The sequence below is a fragment of the Argiope bruennichi genome, chromosome 2 (genome assembly GCF_947563725.1).
Source record: "Argiope bruennichi chromosome 2, qqArgBrue1.1, whole genome shotgun sequence".
In the NCBI taxonomy this organism is placed as follows: domain Eukaryota; kingdom Metazoa; phylum Arthropoda; class Arachnida; order Araneae; family Araneidae; genus Argiope; species Argiope bruennichi.
Genome location: NC_079152.1, coordinates 101,692,744 through 101,712,079, shown reverse-complemented (window position 1 = coordinate 101,712,079; position 19,336 = coordinate 101,692,744).

Genomic DNA, 19,336 nt, shown 5'->3' with positions numbered 1-19,336 from the left:
TGGCTTGTGATAACAGATAAGACGCATTTCAAATTTATATATTCATCTACGGATTCTCTTGACAGTTTCAGTTTCTTTAGCATTTGTAGAAATAAAGTTTTCCAACTTGAAATTAATTACGATCATTAAATCATTAATTATAAAACATACGATCATTAAATCATTAATTATAAAACAAACTTACGATCATTAATTCAGCAAGGACGCTTAAATTGTTGGGCAGTTATATCGATTGGATCTGAAATCAGCTGGATTTCGGATTTATATAAAAAGTTCGCAAAAGGAAATAAAAACAAGAAAAATTGCTCCCTAATAATAAACGACAATAATGATCTATGAATTTTCAATTATTTTTTATGTAAGTCCTAAAAAATTATTTATTTCTGACAATGTTCTTGCATTTCAATTTTCTTTTTGTACCAGATAAAGAATTTTCATAAATCTTTGTTAAGTCACTGAAATAAATAGTATAGTGACCTATTTACTTATTACAAATACAAATTTTTGTCCATTTGTTGGCTAGCTTATGTGCATTTATGAATTAAAAATTAAAGCATATGTTTTAAAGTATATATAAATTTACGAGTATGTTTGGTTTATTAATCCGTGTGAAAAACACGTTTTAATCATTTTCTATTTAGCGTTAATTTCTATTTGTGATTTCCACTCTATTGCTGAGTTATATCTATAGCAACATTTTATTTAATACTAGTCACCGAATAACTGGATAGCCAACGTTAATGGCCGCTAAAATTTTCAATTAAATACTTTACGTAACTGGGTCTTAATAGCTTCTTAAGCAAATTATTTATAAGCTTCAAATTTTGATAGATAGTCTATAATAAGTATTATATTAGAAGACTTCTATGATTCTATTCATTTTACTATGCATTTTCCTTATTTTTTGCCAACGCCACTAACCATCGTGGATGCACTTTGATATTTTTAGTCTTTTAACAATACAATCTAATTTCTAACCTAGAGCAAAACAAAAATTGGCATTTTTCTTCATATTAAAAATAATTTAAATATAAATTTTTCAGATTTTTTTTTTTTTGCAGAATTAGATAATTATATTGCTTACTTTCCTGAGATCAGCTTTGCCAGTCATAATTTTTTTAAAGGACAGAATAATAATTCGCACAGTAAAACGAAAACTGAACATTTTTTTGCAAATTTAATAATAATTTTGGTGTTCATCAAGAATTCTTATGCTTTTGTATAATTATTCTTGATACGCTTAATATTTCTCAGAATTCTTAAGATTTTTGCTGGAAAATGTGCCTAAAATATTTTTAGAAAATTGATTAAATATGAAAAAAATATTTATACTGCAAAAAATTACAATCATTGAAAAATTTTTTTTTTGAATATATAAAAATAACATTTATAATGTAATATTTTCGAAAGTTATCGAGGGGAAAAAACATCAAGAACTTGCTTAATTTTAAATTAATTAAAATTCTAAATGAAATTTTAAAAAATTGCTCCGAAGTGCACATTTTATCCGTCCAACATAGTAAGTGTGTACTAAGTTTGGTAGCTATATGTCTTACGGTTTGATTAATAGAGCGTCAACACCCAGATATACAGACGCGCAAACACATATTCATCTTTATTATTAGTAGAGATCGCTCTACTAATAATACGCTTTATTAGTAGTAGATAATGCATTTCATGTTTGTAAAGATGAAGTTTTGTTATGGAATTTTTATTCACCCTCTCAAGTGACACAGCTCAAAATTGCACTACACGTTTGTATTCTCTATGACTATACATAATTTTGCTAGAAATTAACTTGTCAATTTACTTAATTTTTAATTTCACATGAGTAGTGTCATCCGGTACTGAATATGAGGAAAAAAACAATTTATTTTTAAATTACATAATGCATATAATCTGCACTAATTATAAAGATAAATTTGTGTGTGTTTGTATTGGTACTGTACAGGAAAAATCGTTGAATCTATAACAACCAAATTTTGCACATATATTCAGTGCGGAAATTTGAAATTTCGGTGGGATTTTTTGAATTTTCAGTTAATTAAAATTTGTGAAATTTTGGTGTTTTTGCAATAATTTCTGAAAATATTATAGCAGAAAAACAATTTGTACAGCATCTTAAAACTCAAAACATTATCTTTTTAATGATGAAAAAATTTTTGCCAAATAATTTTTTTTTATTTTTTAAATGTTTTTAAGTTTATTTTACAACATTGTATTTTATTACTGAAAAGAAACTGAAACTATTTACATTGTTGCTCCTAATACCTCATCTTAGCCTTTTCCCACTGATATGACCAAGATATGAAGGTTTGGTTTATTTTCCCATGTTGAGTTGACTTAAATATGAGGCATGCTTTTAATAATTTTTCTATATATATTTTGTTATTTTATATAAAAAAAAGGTTCGCCCTTTTGTGACCAAAACTGAGTGAATTATGACAATTTGAATGTCACTGTTTTATAAAAACGCGGAACTCCATTGACTGCCTCGAAGATACAAAATCAGTGCCCCGAGTTTCCCCAAGATTGATCAATCTAAAATAATTACATTTTTGATTGTCCTAAAATAAGGATATTCAAGGCTTTATAACTCGGTCAGATTTGCCGCAAAGATGGAAACGTTAGATGGTCAAGATTATTTTACTGAATAGGATTCGTAGGTCTGAAGGATCGTATAAAATTTAGACTTCATAATCGTTTACAGAAGTACTTTTTTAATTGAAATAAAATAAAATATTACGTCATTTAAATCTTTTAGAAAGCAAAATTAAAAATAAAATTTTATGAAGAGGCCAAAGAAAATATTATTGAATTATGTTTTTATTTAATTCATAAAATATGTAAATATTCTGTAATACAAATTAGATATTAATTCTGAACTCATATATTTTTTAAAGACGTGTTTGGTTTTAAAAAAATGTATTTATTGAAGTTTTATCAATTCCGGCTTCAATTTCAAGTTTACATTTTACGGGAGCTCATAGAAAATTAGAGAAAGGCATCGAAGAACGATTAGAATAAGGAAAGGCTTCTATAATAGTATCGGTGATATGTTTATAAAAATTTGAAGCTTGAAAACATTTTGCTTGAGAATCTATTAAGAGAGCAAGTTACATAAAATACTTAATTGAAAATCAAATGTTAATGCTAGGCAAACCAGCTAGTTGCCAAAGGTGAATAGTAATGATTTAAAAATTTTAAAAAAATCAATTAAAATTTTTTAAAATCTACTTTTAATTCACTAATTAGAATATCTTTTAAAAAGTGTTTTTTTACATAAGTTATTTTATATAACTGGTAAAAATTGTCTAGAAATAAGTATTATAGAAAATAGTTTCAGATTGGGCCTCGCGTTTTCTAAGACCAACCCTGTAACAAAGGTACTAGAAAGTATTATTATAAAATATTCTTTAAAATATTTTCAAATATTTAATTAAAATATGAAAAAAAATTACACAGAAATAAAATTGATATCACTGAATAATTAATATTTTGAATTTTAAAATGGCATAAGAATGACTTCTATGCAACAATACGTTCCGAAGTTATTGAGACAAAGGGTTAAAACGTCAATAAATTTTTAAAGAAAAAAAAAACCTATTTGCAATTTTAAAAACTTAAGTGAACATTTATTATTCAAATTACGAACCAACTTTCGGTCGAACGGTCTAGCCTTCAGAAATCTCGAATATGTTTTTGCCTTATAAATGTTCTAACTTAATGCAGAGACAATATCCAATCTATAAATTTAATCATGTTAAAATTTTTGTAAATAATGCAACATCCTTTTCAGAAAAATTAGACATATCAACCGAATGAAAAATTGAGCCCAATAAAAAAAAATAATAAAAGAATAAATAAAAATCGATATTTTAACTTGCATTTATTTTTGCAAACGATTGCCTTTATTTGAGAAGCTACTTTTAAGCGATTTCTTTCTTTGATGAATACAATACCAAACAAGAAAGGGGAAAATATAAAACTCATGTTATTAAAATTTTTTGGTTAAAAATCTTCATCATTAAGCAGATTAATAAAAATAATAAAAATTTTGCTATATGCTGCCTTCCAAATAGCTCTTCTCGGTCCTTTTTAATGAATATTAAATCAACAGAATAATGTTAGAGTAAGATACTGATACCAGTTCGTAATTTCAGTCTTACTGAAGAATAATATAATTATTAATGTGTTTATCTATATGTTAACATGAGCTACAAGACAGACTGCCGCCCCAAAGCTTAACATTTAGCAAACGTGATTTAGAGGATAAAAATGGGTACTTTTAGGCAATTCATCAAAATTTACAACTATAATTTTAATTAATCTCTCTCTCTCTCTATATATATATATATATATTTATACATACTATATATTGAAATAAAACTCATTCGACATGGTTGTATAAAAAATAATTTTGTCCATTATTGCTATCAAAACATTAACTATATTAAAATGCAGCTCAAAACAGCGAACTCAAAAACTGACTAAAATACATCGATAAAAAAGTATTAAATAAGAAATGAATCGTAATAATAATTCCAATATTCTTTATCAAGTGTTTGTAATATTTATATGCTACAAGGGGAAAATAGATTCAGTTTAATCAACTTTACTTAAAAATCATCCGTTCAAAATGGATATTCACAGATCAATGCGAATGTCAAATACTTCGTTATATCATTTGTGTAAACAAATAACTGTCTGTTTAAATATTCCTTAATTTGTCTTTTTTTTAATTCAATAAAAATTTATTCATTTGCCTTTATAAAATGAAGGCATTTGTTTGAAGGAAATTAGATCGTGAGTTCACTGAATTTTCCCATCTCCAGGCATGGGTTAAAGTGTAATTATCAAGTTTCGCGTGGGAAAAATGTTGATTATCCCATAAAAAAGAATCATTATCCATCAATCACTAACATTATAAGAATGAGAAATATGCATTCCCTACAGCTTTTCTAACTGTTTACCAAGTTTTCTCTAAAAGGTAATTAAATTCCGTTAATCCTACAACTTTAGCACATATGATACTAGACAAGAGCGCATCTGCTTACCACCACCCGGTGGTTTTGTTGCCGTAAGCAAATTGGGGTAGCTTTTCAAAAGCTATCCCAATAGATAAGTAGATGGAAGTGGAAAATTCAATTACAGAACTGTCATAAGTATCTATTTTTCTTTCTTTATGCTCATAAAAGCATCGGTTACTGAGCTATCTAAGAAATACTTTTCTGCAAATAAGCTTTCTTTGAGAAACTACATTTAAGCAATTTTATTTTTATGATTAAAATGCTAAAGAAAAATATCAAAATAATGTTTATTAAAATTAATTGACAAAAAAAAAAACCTTCACTTTTAAATAGAATAGTAGATGAATAAAAATTTTACAAGATGCTGCATTCCGGTGGATATCAAATCAAAGAATAACATTAGGTCAATATACAGATATGCAATTGTAATTTGAATCTTACTGAAAAAATATATGGTTGTTCATATATTTATCTATACTTTAACATGAGTTATAAGACAGACTGCCGACTCCAGAAACTGAAAATCTATCAAACATGCTTTAAAAGATGAAAGCGTGTGCTTTGATGCAATGCACCAAAATTTCCAGTTATAATTTTAACTAAACAAAATGTTGATGTTTTCCTCTTATAATTCCCAAATATATTATTGTACAAAAATGATACTAACACCATTTTCCAAACTTAATATCAAAATCCTTTTATTGATATCAATTTCATTATCATACAATTGTCTTTTTAATATAAATAAACTAAAAAAATATTTTAGAATGTATTTCTACAATAATTTTTATTATTGTAATAAAATTCATTTCATTCCCAAGACTGTCAAAATTTAACTAATCAAGTAAAGATGAATTTATTCTTTTGTCATTAATTTAAACTTGTTTTTTCTATCACTCAACATTACGCGTTTGTTTGTATGCAATATAGTGATTACAAAAAAAAAAAAAAAAAAAAAAGTATGACAGCAATAATATGATTTGATAACAATAATCTTTGAGAAAAAAATGGAATATTATGTTTGCAGTAGTAGCTGAAAAATCTACCAACGAGGTAAACAATTCAGTATGACATCTTGAAACAACACAATTTCTCGTACCCTTCAAGATATTTTATTTGTTCAATAAAATTGCTTAGGTAAATTAACACAGCCATATTCGAAATTTTGTTAAAATACCATTTTATCATTCAGATTTAGTATTTAAATCTTCAAAAAATACATTTGGAAATTATGAAATTTTCTTCTGAAACATTAACAAAGGTTTCTTTTATTCGCAAAATAATTATTTTTCTTCAAAAGTAAAATTTTTTTTAAAAAAAATGCTGTAAAGAAATTTAAGTGTGAGTTGATTAGTGATGGCATTCAGGTATCTAATTTTAAGGATAAATATCCAGAATGGATATCTATTTTTCAATTAATTGTATTCATATAAAAAAAACTGTATGATCTTATATGCTAATGTTATAAAGAGGCAGAAAAAGTATAAAGATAAAAGAGAGAAATGGAGGGAAGCATATAATTTTTTTTATTTCATATTATTTTCAAAAAATTAATAAAAAACAAAGAATAACACATCATACATTTAACATACTTAATTTAAATTCTTTTTAGTTACAATGAAAAATAATGAGGTAGACGATTTTTTAAAAAGTAATTTTAACTAAATAAAAAAGAAAGATTTTTTTTTTTTAAATGATATTGGAAACAAAAGTGAAAGATACTGTTTACAATTTTTTTCCTTCCAATTTTCAGGCTGTGGTTTAAGCATTAATAAGAATCATGATTTAGAGGTAGAATTTGAATTTTGAGAGGAGTTGCATAGATTATCAGCTTTGATACAATATCTTGAGAATATATTATATCATATATTCCAGTTGTAAATGATTGTGCTTTCTCTTTGTTCATTAAGTTTATTTTTTTTTCCTGTCAAGTTCTCTTTATCTCTTTAGAAGTTCCCAATTATATGATACATATCCAAGTTCAACTGCTCTTTCATATGCTAAAAGATTTCTTTTTTCTTCTTTTGTGAAACAATGGCCCAGGAAGTTCTTTTAGTTGCATTTAAAATGTACAAAACTACTTTGATTTTTAAAATACTGGTTTCATACAAACTCCTTCATCAAAACAATGATCAGAACATATTTTGTGATCCTTCTGATATCATTCATTCTCTGTCCATCCTTTTTTCTGTAATGAATAAAATCTGTCTTCAGTTGATTGCCATCTATTTTCTTTTATTGATCCAATTGATATATGTAAGTTAAACCACTCAGACAGTTTTAACCTACTTGTGTCAGTAGTTTAAAATTTTTACTGAAGGTGAATTGAATCAATACTAAATTATTTTTGGAAATTAGCCTTTCTTTACGTTTTTGTAATGGGGACAATGGAAGTTGATTTAAAGTCTCCAAGTGACTAAAGTCATATTCTCCAAGTTATTAAATTCCTATTGAACAAATGAATTTGCAGATAATTTGATGCAGAGATTATGATTATTTTTATTATTGATTCTAAATTGTAAAGAATTTTTTTCAATTTAACATAAACAGTGTTAAAATTCATTATTCCATTGTAATTATTCATTACTTTAAAACAAAAAAAAATTATTTTCCCATTTTATTTTCCTAAAACATTTTTTTTCTATATCCTCATAGAAATTGTCTTTTTTAATAATTCAGTCAAAACCTTAATTCTAAAAGATAAAGTAGGTATATAAACTATATAAGTTTTAAGGATTTTCATCATCCTTTATAATTTTTTTTTACACAATATCTCAGAACTATTCATCACTTGGTATTTATCCACTCATTTGAATCAGTTAAAACAATATTAGTATAGCATTTTTTAAGGTGGAGTAAATGTTTATTTTGTTAATGGTTTGGTTAACTAATATACATTTGTATATTACAATAATGAATGCTTGTGAAGCAAATCATTTTTATTTCATGAATTATTATTGAAAATCAAAATGAGAAGAAATTAAGCTTCAAAAAACTAAGAAAAAGAAAAATTTCTTGAGAAAATGTAAGTGTTGAATAAAATCTGACTTAAATATTATACAAAAATTAACAAATGATATTTTACAATTTAATTGAAAATTCTATTGACTAATTTAGAATACACTAACATTTTTATATTAAATTAAAAAATAATTTTTATATTTTGAAATTAAAAATTACATTCCAAATTTTCTTCAAAAGTTTTAACTTCTGTGCATTATTATAAAAGTAGAAAATTCAACATTTAGAGCAAATTTATCCACAATATTAGAATTTTTAATACAAATTTTCTTTTAAAAATATTATTACACCAATCGTATATTAGAAATAATTGATTCTATTACCTTTTCAAATTTAGTTTGGCTACTTTCAATCAAAATTCTGATTTTTAGCATTAAAAGTAGAATTAAATTGCTGTATGCATAAATAAATGTATTAAGCATTTATGAAAAAAAATTAATAAATTAGAATACAAAATATATGTATTGAAAAAGTACTTTTTAAAATCATGTAATATTAATCAGCTTATGCATATAATTTTTAATTCAATATAAATCTTATTTTAACAAAACAAAAATTAGTTTTTATTAAATAGAAAATATTGAATATTTTGATGATTCCTTTAAGGATTTTTGGTTATCATACTTTCTTAATAGAGAATAAGCCATATTTTATCAAAAACTTAGCTAAAATTATATATATCTTTACAATGCATATTTTTACAAGTACGAATTATTCAATTTGAAAACAAATATTAAAGAGTTCATCATGCACATTATCAACATTAAAAAAAAAAAAAAAAAGAATGGACAAAACTGCAAGAAAGAGATTACAGATTTTTATTATTGCAATTTTTAGACCGCAAAATATAAATGCTTTATTGCTACTATAAATACTAGCAAATAACAAAATCAAAGCATGCCTGCAGTTATAAAAAATGTTTTAAATGTTCTATAACACTAATTTATTACTTAATTAGGTAAAAAAATATATATATAATTTTTTAAAAGCATCATTTAAAAAAAATTTTAGCTAATTTTTAAAAAACATTTAGCTTTTTACAACAACAAACAAACAAAATATGGGCATTAAAATTAATAGTATAAAAAAAACTAAAATACTTTCCAATGAATACAGCCAAATTGCAAGAAATAAAATTAAAACTACATCGAATTTGTATTCCGAATAAACAATCATTTTTAGCTTCCATTAAGAATTTAAATGAAACTTGTAAGTTCATTCCATTACTTTGTGAAAACTTTAAATTTCATTTAACAAACCAATAGAAGATAGAATTTAATTCTGAGTTAACATATTAGTTTCTTGCCATTTAATTAATTATAAATAGAAGGCGCCTGTAGAAAATCCAGCTTTTCCAAGTTCCCAGCCACAGTCAACATTAATTTCTAGTCAAAAATTAGATTCATAAAACTTAATTATTTAGCAAAAATAAATATATTATAACACGGTATTATTCTTTTATTAAAAAAGATCGTGCATAAATAAGGTCTGCCTTCATCATAGACCCAACCGACATTCGTCCACACTCCACCCTATACATTCCAAAGGAAGGAAGGAAGGAAGGAAGGAATGAGGTTTGTTTTCCGGCGTATGCTCCTGAAAGGAATCTTAGCTTGTGCCGGGTTCACCAAAAATCAAAACTCGAATATCACAAAAAATTTTTTAAAATCTGTCAGAAGCCACAAGGAAAGCCAACATAGCCTTCACTTTATCACGACCCTGTACGGAGAAATCACAAATCCAGTCAAAAGAGAGTGGAACACAACCCAACTTAGCACGGAGAGAATTTCTCGCTGACTCGTATCTACTGCAAGAAAGAACAAAATGTTCACAAGTTTCTGGAATCTGGCAATGGGCACAATTTGGTGATTCAATGAGCCTACATTTATGAAGAACTGCATTTACTGGAAGAGTCCTAGATATTAATCGTAATATTAAAACCTCATTACGTCTAGATAAATTAATTTTTTTAAGATTGAAAGAAACAAGCCATTTGTATTTTTCATAGTATTTAGAATTTTCCCATTCTAAATCTTGTTTATGTCGTATGATTTTAGTGTAAACTGAACAAGTGTCTTCGGGCGAGATCCAGTCACAAATATTTGAAGAAGTTAAAGCTTGCTTAGCTAAATCATCAGCCCGTTCATTTTCTGCAATTCCCACGTGGGCAGGAGTGTATATCAGTTCTAACGAGGAACATGTCTTTAAGGCATCAAATATAACGCGGGCCACAAAAAGGGCACTTTTGGGAGAATGGAAATTTAGGCATCTCAGGGCTGTCAAATTAGATAAACTGTCAGTCAATAAAATATAATCTTTATGTTCTTTGACAAAGTTCATTACAGCCAGAGCTATGGCAAAACCCTCCCCTGAAAACACAGAGTTAATGTTGTGAACCGTTCCCTTAATGACTTCCTTCGAGGAGCAGTTTATAGCCGCCACCGCAGTAGAATTCTCATTCTTGGATGCGTCTGTGGCCAGTATAATTTGATTTGGGGGTAGCTGTGATTTGAACTCGGTGAACAAACGTTTAATTGTAGTCGAATCCAAGCTCTTTTGTTGGAAGCCGAAGTCATGGGTTTTAATGGTAAAATGCTCACAATCATCCCAACTAACCGGGACCATAATCGGGATTATTTGGTCCAGGGACAGGTTTTTTTGATGGCAATATTCTTCTAAAGTGCCTGCGCAGGGAAGTCTTTGGAAAATGCGGTTAGAGATTACAGACTTCACCTCGGAAATTGATCTCGAAACTTCAGTGTATTCGCGGGCTGAGAACTGATTAACAAAGAATAACACGTTTTTCTTCTCAAACCTAAGTCTCATATTTATTTCATTTGATATTTTAAATAAAATTGGGATAGGTGTCCACCGTGGGAGTCCAAGAGCAAAACGAAGGATGTTGTTTTGTATCGTTTGTAAAGCTGCAAAACCAGCTTTATTTGTCATGCCAACCGTATGTGCTCCAAATTCCATGGATTGTGTAATGCACGCATTGCAAATCTTTATCAAATTAGATGCGTTTGCACCCCATCTGGGAGCAGCCAAACTTTTGATCACATTTAACTTTTTAAAGGCTTTAGTTCTGATCTGGTCGATATGTGAACGGAAAGACAAGGTTGAAGCAAACTGAATGCCTAGATAGCGAACGTAATTAGACCAAGGGATACTACAGCCGTGAAAAAGGACTCCAAACCCCACTGGCGATTTACGAGATGAGAGGTTTATAATATTACTTTTCTGGGGAGCAATATCCATATGCCATTCGTCGCACCAGCTTTCCAGTTTAGTAACACAGAACCGCATCTTATTTTTGATCGCTTCGATATTGTTTTCTTCAACTAAAATAAAAACGTCATCTGCATATATAAAGCAAAAAACATCATTGGGTAAAATGCTATATATGTCATTCATAAAAATTGTGAAGAGCAACGGAGAAAGAACACTTCCTTGCGGAACGCCCCTTTCGTGCTTAAAAAGTGAGGAAGACACTCCTCTCCATGAAACAAATGCTTTCCTTTCATGTAAGAATTGTGAGATCCACAGGGCAAAATTACCCTTAATCCCCGATTGTAAAATTTTTAGCATCAAGCCGTCATGCCATACGTTGTCATACGCAGACTTTAGATCAAAAGACATACCATACACAAGTTTCTTATTAGCTCTGGCTGTTAAAATTTTATTGAGTAGGGCTGCAGAGAGACTGTCACAGCCTTTGTACGGGAGGAAACCAGCATGAAAAGGAGAGAAAAATCTTTTTTCCAAATAATACCGCAAAAGCCTGTCCAGAATAATCCGTTCAAAAATCTTTCCCAATACTGATGTTAACGCGATGGGTCTGTAGGATGTGATCTCTGCTGCATTTTTCTTGGGTTTTAAAATAGGAATAATCTTTGCTATTCTCCAGCTTTCTGGAACAATCGTGTTCGCCCATAAGTTATTGAATAAATCGAGAATTTTAAATTTATTTTCATCGGAAAGACAAGACAACATTTTCTTATTTATCTTGTCCATGCCAGGGGATTTGTTTTTCGTTCTTTTTAATGCGTTTTGGAATTCTCTATAGGAAAACGGACGGTTCAAACTCATTTCATCAAAATTTTCTGGATCATCTACTGAGAAATCTAAAGGAATACGCACATTTGGTGCTCTCTTAATTAAGTTAGCTGCAATTGCATTTGCTTGAGCAGTCGGCGCTATCAGAGTAGTACCCGAAGAGAGAACAAGATTGGATTCACAGGGAGACTCATCTTTGTTTAGTAGGGCTTTAACGATGCTAAAAGCCTGATGGGAAGAAGCTACCTCCTGACAAGTTTTCTCCCAAAAGCTGCGTTTTTTACACTTAACATATTTTCTGAGAGCTGCCGCCATTTCTTTATATGCCGTCCAGTTTAAGATGGAGGGATATGATTTCGCCTTTCTTAACAATTTCCTTTTGAGGGCCTTAAGGTAGTTACATCTAGCGTCCCACCAAGGACAGTGCGAGTGTGTTGATTTAGAAAACGAGTACGATGATGAGTTTGCGCTTACCTGGAAGATATTGGTAAGTCTATCAAGGGAAGAGACATCCCCATTACCTTGAAGAAGAGCATTGACCTTCTTTGAGAATTGGCCCCAATTGATGTATTTTCGAGTATAGATAGACTTTGCATCTAAATTGCAAAAGGAAATAAAAATGGGACAGTGATCGCTGTCATACATATCATGCGAGATCTCAATATTAATCTTATTAATTATATCTGCGGAGCAGATGGACAAATCTAATAACGAAGGGGCTTGAGTCCCCTGGTATCTGGTATATTGTTTCGTGTTAAGCAAGCACATATGTTTTGTGCTAATCCAATCCAGGACCCGGTTTGCATCGGAAGATAAATGATCGCTCCCAAGTGCTGGATGGTGTATATTAAAATCCCCCAGTAAAACGAAAGGAGAAGAGATTTGCGAGTACAAGGATTCCAACCAGTTGTCATCAAATTTACCTCCAGGAGAGTAAATATTGATAACCGTTAGTGGGAATTCTGAATTTGGTCCAATCCATATTTTAACCGCTAAGACCTCCACTGTTGACGGAGGAAGTGAGTGTGACAAAATCTGGGCAGGGATATTCTGTTCTACTGCAATTAACAATCCACCTCAAGTAGAATTTTGTCTTTCAGCTCGAAAGATTTTTTTGTTTTTAAGAGAAAAGGATGCAGACTCATTGAGCCATGTTTCCTGCAAAATTAAACACTGGGCCGCCGAAAAAGGGGGGGCCTGCAGCCAAGGGATCTTATTTTTGATCCCCCTAACATTCCACTGAATAAACCTCATGGAAAAAAATAAATAAGAAAAAAATTAATAAAGATTATAATAAAAAGTAAAAACTTTCAATTTTTCCCTTTTTTTTTTTTTTTTTTAATTATCCGATACCCGAGAAATCCTCCGCAACACTGAAATGATTTATTTCAGCGAGGGACCGTTGATCGTGCACAACGCCTGGGCTCAGAACGTGACTATATTCCAGATTGGATTCCAGAAGGGCAATTTTAGATTGTAGCGAGTCAATCGTTGCCCTTTGAGTCTCGATTTGTTTCCGGAGAGTAAAATTCTCTTCAACTTGTTTCTCTAAATTTCCCTGAGTCTCCCCAATACGTGCAATGCACTGTCTGTTGACTTCTTGGAGTTTTACGAGTTCATTCCCTTGGGGTAGTAGAGCAGAAATTAGTTTAGTTAAGTCCTGTAACGCCGAGTAGAGGTGCGTTATTTGTTTTTGGGGGATTTCGGTACACTGGACCGGCGGATCGCCCTTAACCTTTTGTGCAAAAGATTGCGATTTCGCTAACCTCCTTGCTTCCTGAAATGATATGTCTTTTTCTCTGACCAGGTTTATAATCTCTTTTTCTAGATTGTAAAACCTACATTTTTTGTCGAGCGCATCGTGATTCTCTTCGCATCTAAAACATTTAGTGGGTAACTTACAGTCCTCGGCATGTGAGCCCCCACAATTTTTACACCTCTTATCTTGTTGACACCGGAGTTGTGTATGACCGAATCTTAAGCATTTATAACAAACCTTAGGGTTTTCAATAAATTTGGACACTTTGAAGATAAGTCTGCCGATCTTTATTTCAGATCGATTTGTTTTCCCAATTTCTTCAATAAGAACAATTGGGATAGGTTCTGCCGTCCCCTTCTTTTTAAATCTAACTATTTTTGTTGCGATAATATCCTGTGAAGCGAGTTCTTCATTAATTTCCACTATGCTGTAATCCGTGTCAACATCACGGATGATGTATTTTGTTACAATATTCGTATCAATGATACGAATCCTTGCTTCCGGAACACTCTTTACAAAATCAGTTACTTTCTCCACTGAGCTAAAGTGCCGAGTAACTAGAACCAATTTTTTGTATTTGTTTAGGGAAAAGGTGTCTTCTTTGTGGGTCAGTGGTCCGAACGTGTCATTGATTGATTTGGGTTTAATCCATGGCGACGGGCCATTGTTACTATCAATGCACAATTTTATTTTGGGGCAACCCCTTTGAATTGCAATGTTGGCTTTGTCTCTCTCCGAGAACTCATTTGTAAGGATATAATTTATTTTCCTATCCTTATATTTCCCCTCTGACTCAAAGTCTTCTGGTTTCCTCTTCGTCATTACTGACGAAGAATCTAATACGATGCAGCCAGAATCAAACTAGCAGAAACCGAAAACAATTAAAAAGAAAAACTAGAAAAATCCTACCTTGATTTTAAAGAATCCAGTGCCAGCCACCTTGGCACCCCAAAAATAAAGAGAAAACTTCAGCTGAAGTCAACTCAAAAACTGAAAAACAAACTAGGGAAACACCCCCAACAGAAACGCCATAACAATATTTTAAGAGAAAACAAAAAGCAAAAACTGTGAACAAACTAATGGCAAAAACAAACACACGAACATGCACAGCCTTTACTTCTAGCTGCCTTCCTTCCACGCACCAAAAATTAATACAGAAAGGAGAGCCGGAAAAACACAACCTTCTACCTTCCTTCCTAAACTCTCTTCCTCCCGAAACCAAGAATACACATTTCCCATACATTCCAAAAATGCGCTTCATTCTTGGCGGGTAAATAAATTTTCAAATTTTGGCGAAAAAAGCTTTTCCGTAAGCAACCATACATCGATTCCCCCATTTCCATCACTACCGGAATGAAATCCGTCCTCCAGTGCTGCTTCCCCCCATTGCTCCCCCCTTTCAACTTCAAATGGGGGGTTCAAGCGTCCTCCGGTTAACGATTCTCTTAACAGGCCGCTGTCAATTTCAAAACATATAACATAAGCTGTATAAAGTGAAATTGTTAGCGAAATTAGTAAAGTTTTTGGCTACTTGTTCGAGTGTATTTAAGATTTCAAATAATTTAATTTATTATAAATTATTTAGCAACAAGATTTTATTTTCTTTGCAACATTTTATTAATTTCGTAATTTTTCTTAATATTGAATTTTTTTATTCATTTTCTAATTTTGTTATCATTGTTTTAAAATTATGTATTTTTTGGTAAGTTTTGAATGTGCTAAGCAAACATAAATATTTGTATACCTTTGTAAGTGTTAAAGAAAAACAATGGCAAGCATTTTTATAAATCTTATAAACTTTATAAGATTTTCTTAAAATAAGAGAATTTTTCTTATATTTGTATGCTCTTACCTTTATATACCACCTACTTTTCTTTTCTCAAAACGTAGCTTTGTTTTATAAATCTATTATAGTAACCTGTAATATCAAACAATGTGTGTATGTTAACACAAGATAAATACTAGTTATTGGTTCATAAGCTAGTACTTTAATTATTTGTCTCTATTGTCAGAGATAAACTTCTTCAAAAGATACTATACATATAAAGAATAAGAGTTAGCTTATATAAGCCATTCACATTCATCCAAACTAGTGATAAAAATTGTTTGTAGTTCATGTTAATGAAATTATGGATATCTGTTACTCTTTTGAAAGCATGTATGGGAAAAAAAAAAAAAAAAAAAAAAAAACTATTTTATACAGAGAGATCATTTTTTCCTGATTATAAAAAAAATTACAGTTTGCCATATTTTTGTTTCATGAAATTTTATTGAAATTAAAGTTTTCAATAAAACTACTTGCATTAGCAAATTTACTCTAGACAGTCCCTTGGTAATTCAAAGAATATTAAGATGGTATTCCAATACTTGCCACACATTATTCACAGCTGTCACAATAGACAGAACATTTGTGATCCTAATTTTGAATGTATTGGTATATTCAGCTGGTATTGTAAAATACTCTATCCTTTATATAACCTCAAATAAATCATTGGTATTGAACAGTCTTAATCAATTTCAATACATGGAACCAAAGTCCTTGAACTTTTCCATTTATTAATACCAGTTTGATAGCAGTTGAATGCAAAATCATTATTTTTGTATTTGTTGCACTATCTATCTAAAAAAATTAAATTACAACAATGCTATGGTAAAAATTTTGCAGAATTCTATTCAATGGTTCTTTCATAATAATTTTTTTGCAATCAGGGGAAAACTGTATGACCACCCTGTACTGTGTGTAGCATAAATAAGATATTTTTTCTAAGACAGATCAATCATTAAAATTTGTCCTAAAATTAAAAATGCTATTGTGATGAAAGTATAAAATTTCTTATATTTTTTTAATGTATTTGTTGTTTTCACTTTAGTTCTATTTCTTGATATCATTTGTGTTAAGTGACAATTGCTTTAATGCTGTTGAAAAAGTGCCATAAGTAATATTTTTATTTAATAATTTTTTTCAAAATTTCGAAGGATGCATTTAGCAAAATCCACTGTCATTGCATTATTCTAAGAGCAAAATCATTTTTAAATAATTTTTCAAAGAAAGATTATCAAAAATTTGATTTTTATATCACATAAAGATTTTCAAGAATGCATAAAGTATATCTAAATGTATATCAATAAACTTCTGAGTTTTAAATAATCTATACATATAAAAATTAAATGTTATTGATCAATTAATTGTCTGAATCATCATGAAACTTGCCAACCTACCATGTCTAGAACTTGAAATTTGACATTGGTTACTTCTGAAGTAACAATTGCTAGTTTGATGTTTGAGTTACTAGATGTTTTTCAAAATTTTAATTAAAAATTACTCTAAATTTCAAAGTTTTTCCACAAAAATTTAAGAATATAGATTTTATTGTGACACTATCTTTAAATTTAAAAAAATTAGTTTTTCAATGATATGAATTTTATTTCCATGTAACCATTCTTTTTCATTATATTTAATATTTTTGTTTTAAAAAAATTAATTCAATTTTAAATAGCACTATATTTTATAGTAATGAGATTCAAACCAATTTAATTTTTTCAATAATCCTCAGTGTTTCAAATCACCTTTTTTTTTTTTTCTTTCTGAAAGTTAAAAGATATTTCTTTTTTATGGTCATTTTCATGCCAAATATGGTATTAGACCAATGATTTGATAATATTTTGTCCTTAAGTTTAACCAAATATTTTTCTTTGAAGTAATAATTATGTGATTTCAGTAATATAAAATGCAATTAAACTTATTATAATTTATTTTTTGTACTGTATTGGACACATAATTTATTTGACAATACAGGATATTCTATTTCTAGATTTCAAGTAAAGCAATTTTTGTATTATGTTTGAGTCCAAACATTTCTGCCCTTTTCGAATGATATAATTTTGTGTATAAAAATTTTTAATCACTCTTCTTTTACATTTTACTTTTAATTGTAATTAAATTATTTTTTTGTTGTATTTATAAACAATTTTTTGATGCTAATGATGCACTATCATTGAAAACTGCATTATTGTTCCCATAATAATATTTTAAGTGTTGAATTTTGAATTGTCTTTGCTTTTTTATTTAATGCTCAGATGATGGTGAAATCACAGATAATTAGACAGGTGCATGAAGAAGAAGAGTACTAGACAGAGCTTCAGAAAAGCTTACTGATTAAATTCTTATCATACAAACTCCAAATGCTTTGTTCTGGAGCTTTCCTTAAGGCATAAGAACAACTTTTACCAGGCCATTCAAATTAAAAAGTCAAATTCTTAAGATTTATTTTTATTCCTCAGTCCATCCAGAAATGCTGAATTTTGTTTCTCTGCCCATTTGTCTGTGTGCTCTCTGACTGATTCATCTTGAAATCTCTCAGTCATGTTGGGCACAGTTGAAATTTGGTAAATGTTTAGTAAGAAATGATTTTTAGAAGTTCATTTTGTAATAATAAAAATCACCTTCCTCATGAGAGGCTATAAACTTATATGCTTGAGCTTAAATTTATTTTCATAATGAATATTAATTGTTTATCTACAAAATATTTTAATATTGTAGCTATCACTAAACTAAGTTTTTTACACTTTTGAATTATTATAAGTAAATTGTGAGAGTTTGCCTAGAAGATCTTTCTTTCATCCAGAAAATCCATCTTGTCTCATCAGAATCAGCTTACCAATGAAGATTTGTCTTGACAATGCAGTTAAGGGGCACAATTTAAAAGTAATTGCTGGATGGATGCTTCTCTCGTAGTCAGTGTTTGGAAATGTCTGCTCTACAGTCATTCCCAAAAATCTTGTTTTCATTTTGAATGAGGAAATGCAAGTACATTTTAACTGGTAGTCTTTTAACATTAATTGCATTCTATACATTTTTTTTTATTTGCAATCATATAATATAAGTAAAAAAATTTCAGGCTATGTATTGCAGTTGAAAGGGCAACAGGAATGCTAACCAAATAAAATTAAAAAGACAAAGCTCTTATAAACATTATTTTTTTATTATTATTGTGACATATAGAAAAATGTAAATTAAAAATAAATTTGCTATTCACATTTTTTATGTATTTGAACTACCTTCATGTTTTCCCTTATTCTTTATAATTTTTTTTAAAGTATTCATAATTTTTTTTTCTTAAATTATAATTAACAATAGATAAAGCAAGCAGAAATTTTAACTTTGTGAAATAATGCAATTATCTTTGTCACATCATTACTAAATTACTGTATGTATTGTAAGAAAAAACTTCTTTTTTACTTAAAGATATTAAATATTTCTATTTCAGAATAGGTAACATTTTGTTTCAAAGCTACAATTCTGAAGTACAAGATTTCGTGTCACTTTAATACTGATATTATATACTGTTTTTGGTTAATAAAAGGAAACAAACTATTAAATCATAATATTTTTTATATTTATAACTAAAATTACTTTTTGTATTTTTATATGTAATAACAAACCCAACTCACCATAGCTAAAAAGCTGCAC